This window comes from Amblyomma maculatum, chromosome 4, assembly GCF_055883805.1.
Source record: "Amblyomma maculatum isolate TAMU_Amacu chromosome 4, ASM5588380v1, whole genome shotgun sequence".
Lineage (NCBI taxonomy): Eukaryota > Metazoa > Arthropoda > Arachnida > Ixodida > Ixodidae > Amblyomma > Amblyomma maculatum.
Window position 1 is genome coordinate 184,855,473 of NC_139347.1, and position 4,772 is coordinate 184,860,244.

The following is a 4,772-nucleotide window of genomic DNA, read 5'->3' on the forward strand; positions in this document are numbered from 1 at the left end:
ATGGTTCCGGTACCGTCAATGACACCAGGCACTGCGTATACAGGGTGGCCAGTTTTTCTAGCACGATATCCCCCCCGTCCTTCAGCAAATCTGTAGTTATTTGATCCTCTCCAGCTGATTTCCCCCTTTTCATAGTTTCTAGTGCTTTCTTGACCTCGTCTTTCGTCACTGGTGGAACGTCTGACTGTTTTTCCCTACCGCCAATCTCATTACGGTCCTGACTACTTTGGCTACTGTAGAGATCTGTATAGAACTCCTCGGCTACTCTGACTATCTTGTCCATATTAGTGATGACATTGCCCGCCTTGTCCTTTATCGCATACATCTGGTTTTTGCCTATGCCCAATTTCTTCTTTACCGCTTTAAGGCTTCCCCCGTTCTTTGCAGCATGCTCAATTTTCTCCATGTTATACTTCCTTATATCGGCCACCTTGCGCTTATTGATTAGCTTTGATATCTCGGCCAATTCGATCTGGTCTGTTGGATTAGAAGCTTTCATACTCTGGCGTTTCTTAATCAAATCTTTCGTCTCCTTAGACAGCTTACCGGTATCCTCTCTAACTATCCTACCGCCTATTTCTACCGCGCACTCAGTAATGATATCCCTGAAATTATTGTTCCTTGCTTCTAGGGTAATGTCGCCATATATATATATATATATATATATATATATATATATATATATATATATATAGACAGTTTTAGAGTTTGCAAACAAACCGCGCTTGACGCTGATTGATGCCCCCTGGAAACTTCCGGTTGTGCATTTTCAAGGCGTGTGCGACGTGCGACCAGTGCGTCGGTGTTTCTGTGTGCAGCTTTGGGCTCATTCTTAGTCTCTAATGTAGTTATGGTTATGTCGAGCGACTACAGCCCCGAAGTGAAGGATCGGTATCGCTAGAAGCCTTTATTTAGAGGCGCAGAGCTGCCCGATCCGCTGAACGGCGATGTGGTGCGCGTCTAGTTTTCAGCCGGCTCCGAAAACCTTCCGCCAGTCACTGCAGCAGACATTTTTTTTTTATTTTGTGGAAGGTATGTGATTTTACACAATAGAACAGTTTAAGAACTACAAGATCACCGAAGCTTTTACGATGCATTTGTCAGCGCAAAACTGAAGTGCCTTGCGTCGTTCAAGTCCGGCAAGCGTGTGGCCGGCATCGTCGTCGGAGTGGCAACTATAGAAGCCAGCCAAGTTTTGTCCAAAACATATTGCCCATAGCAAAATGTTAACGACGACGGAACAGTAGTCAGCGCTCACTGTGCCTGCATTTCTGGGTAAGTAACCGATAATAGTAAATGCCTTCACTACTCGCATGTATTAATATTTGTAGAGCGCTCGTCCAATTCGCTGTGAAACTAAATAATCGAACTATTCTAGAACCTAACCTCCTGTCCTTTCTTCCTATCGCTCCCACTTTTATTTCCTTCTGCCCTCTTGCTGTCTCTGCTTTCCGCCAGCAATAGCTAGCGTGTCACAAGTGCAGATGACGATTACCGCGGCTGGCAGCAGTCATTTTCTTTTGTTTGGGTTGTGAAAAATAAACAACCGCTAGAAAGAGAAAAGGATGTAGCTTCTTTCGGGGCAGTGCGCAGAACAAGCAAGTGAGTTACGAGATTCAGAAAGGGGCAGCAAAGAAATGAACAGCCCGAAGCCACGGATGCATTTTCTTTATTGTCGTTATTTGTGAGGAAGCAACTGTCTTTCCTCAAATGTTGGAAACTGGTAATGAGCTCAGATTAAAATGTTTGTTTTTGCATTTCTTTCTTTATTTATAGTTATATACCAGTGACTAAACATGTGACATCAATTCGTTTTCCACAACAACAGCAAAAAATCCCCTTTGCCATCCATGGCAACAGATTGTTTTTTGGTTTTCGCTTTCAGTGAAAATACTTTAAACTCAAGCAAAGAGCACAGGCATAACAGCTATGAAAAGCCCATTATTGTTGCCATTACGAAGCAGGTGCGCTACTTTTTACCCATTTGTAATGCTGCACAGCTCTGTAGACAAACATTTAAATGGCTACTTGAATTATGGACTCGAATAGTTGTGCTGCTGGTACATCACAGATCTTGAAACTTTATTAATGTGTTTACATTGTAAGTGTGAGCAGTGAGTATCAATGTACATAAATATAGTTGAATGATTGAGAGATGTTGGCACTCATTCTTTGCTTTGGTTTGTTTAATGTCTTCCCTACAATGTTTTTAGTAGTACTCTTAAGCTGATATGACTGCACTGTTGCAAATTTCAGGCTAGAAGAATGCTGCATTCGCGCTGCTGCACTCCTGTTCAGTGTGGAAACAAATTTCAAGTATGGACTGCACAGCCCATTGCCAACTGATATTGGATGCAAGTAGATCAAGGTATCAAGGAATAGGACTGTAAGCCTAAACTGTTTTTGTTTCTTTTGCCATCCTGTCGTGCCATGCAAGTCCTCGTCGTAAACTGAGTTGACGTCAACTGAATGCAGGCGGCGCCAGTCAGCGACATGATATTTTTCAAGCCGAAGACAGGCCAGCCAGTGCCCGAACCTGTTCCTAGAGCTCAAAATAGCACACCAACCTGGACTGATCAACAAGTGTAGAGCATTCTTGCAGCAAGTAAAGGTAAAAAATATAGTCTTACTCCAGTACATACAGGCAGCTTGCACACACTTATACCTCTATTACACATACACTTTCGATCCTCATTGAACTCGATCTGCACCCAACTCAATGAAGATAAAGTTTGTCACACAGCAACTTTCAAGTGCAATTGAGCCCGAGCCTGCTTGACTGGAAGCTGCTTCATCAATCGCTCTTGAGTTTTCAAGTACATTCGTGAGTGGGCGTCCTCACCCTCGGCGTCACCTAACGCACACGAAGAAAACTTCTAAATGGTAATTCAAAACGGCCGTGTAGCATATTTTCAAAAAAGAGCCATCTTTCTAACACATAGTCACACAGTTACTCAAGCTGGCTCTTAACTACAGGTATTTGGAAGTTGACAAGTGCACTACACACAATGAGAATTTTGTTAATGGTTGCATGATCATCTCCAGCTCTCTTCACAAAGCTTACTGGAAGTACTATCTGGAAAACCCTGAAGACTTTTAGGTGGGTTATGGCCCGTCCCACCTGCATTCGTACACTGGAAAGCTTTCTCGATGCAGTCACTTCAACCCCTGGTGGTTGTGTCCTTCGCTTAGTCAGGGAAGGCATCTGAATTGCGGAACAATGTGGAGCAAACATTTCTTCACACAGGAAAAAACCTGTTTACCAAAAACAAGTCTCCTTCTTCGACCTTGTTAAGAAGTCCACTTTTCAAGGTCAACTCTTTGTTAGAAACCCTACCTCCCTATGATTTGGAAACAAAAGATATGGCTCCTGATGGTGGGATAGAGGCAAGCACTTCCAGTATTGTGGTGCTTATAGTTTGAATCAGTCTTTCCTCGGGCATCATGTATGTGGGCCCCTGAATAAACACCTCTGTGCAATCAAATATTCCTCTCAGGTGGTCAAATAATTTGTTTGATAACGCTTTAGGTTGTGTGAATCAAGCGCACATCAGAGATGACCAAATGATACATTTCTGCATGTTTGCTGCCAGCACGTCGATCCATGTGTGATAAATGATACTTACACTGCCGAGAGAAATGCCAAATCAAGATGCTAGGTCTTCATTCAGGAGGCCTAGCCGTAGACGCATCAGCGCAAGAATAAGCTGCTGTGAAGTGAAGCTCTGTAGGTTGGCGTCCAGATGGACAGAATCATCTGGAGCAGTACTTTCAACATCTGTATTGAAGCAAGGCTTTTATGAAGTTTAACAGTGTTGTCTGACTGCATGACTATATCTGTTGTCCTTTTTGAAAGGTGTGGTTGTCTGTGGCTTTCCAGATTAATTTTTTTTTATTGCCTGCTTCAACCTCCAGCTCTAAAGATGCTACCTGGTCCTTAAAAAGAATCTGTTTTCTTCGACGAGATCTGCAATGCTGTGCATGGAGAGTGCTTTCTCAGTTTCGGTGTCGCGCGTTCTGCGAGCAGTGTCCTCATCCATGACGGCTACTTGCACCCATGGAGAGGCCAGGATGTGCTGCTGCAGGCACAGTTGGCTTCAAATCTTGTTTGAGCCCACCCATATCTTGCCACCTTCTGCTGAACATTAACTTGCGCCAGGTATACGGAAACACCATCGTAATGTAGTCCAGGTGGTTCGGGTCAGACAAAGACTTGCCTGAAAAAAAAAAGGGGGGGGGGGGCAATTAGATAACGGAACATACCCATGCATAACGTGCACCCTGAACACAAAACCGCGGACAAGGGGCGGGAGTACAATCTAAGTGATAGTCCATACACATTGGTACTTGTTTTAAAAAACAGTGCGCACAACGTGGGCACCGCTCGAGATTCCTTTGTGCTACAGCTGAAACACTTGCAGGAGGGATGTGGCAGCATTCGTAATCGTTCACAAGGTACCGAGCTTCTTGGCGTGGAAGCGAAATTGCAAAAAAAAAAGCTTTGCGCGCCGTTAGCACAGAAGTGATTCATGATACGCTGCTTTCAATTAAATAGCGAGTGCTGCACGTTTTTGCAGGCGTTCGCGTACGCGTCCAGACCCAACCTAATCACGCGCTCTTGCAGATTTCATTTCGGCTGCATTGCCGTGGCTGTTGCATGCACAGCGAAAAGTCACTCGGACGCCGCACGCTTGACTGTCTCGCTCAAGCAGCAAAAATTTTAGTATTACGTGTTACGACATCGTAGGTCCAAAAAGTTACTTGCCTTGAAC

General features: G+C 44.2%; 2 pseudogenes; one reads left to right on the forward strand and one right to left on the reverse strand.

Moving 5' to 3' along the window:
• The first annotated feature begins 738 nt into the window (after nucleotides 1–738).
• Nucleotides 739–2,589, forward strand: LOC146193816 (uncharacterized; annotated as a pseudogene).
• A 361-nt stretch (nucleotides 2,590–2,950) lies between these two features.
• Nucleotides 2,951–3,778, reverse strand: LOC146193817 (uncharacterized; annotated as a pseudogene).
• Between the last annotated feature and the right edge of the window lie 994 nt (nucleotides 3,779–4,772).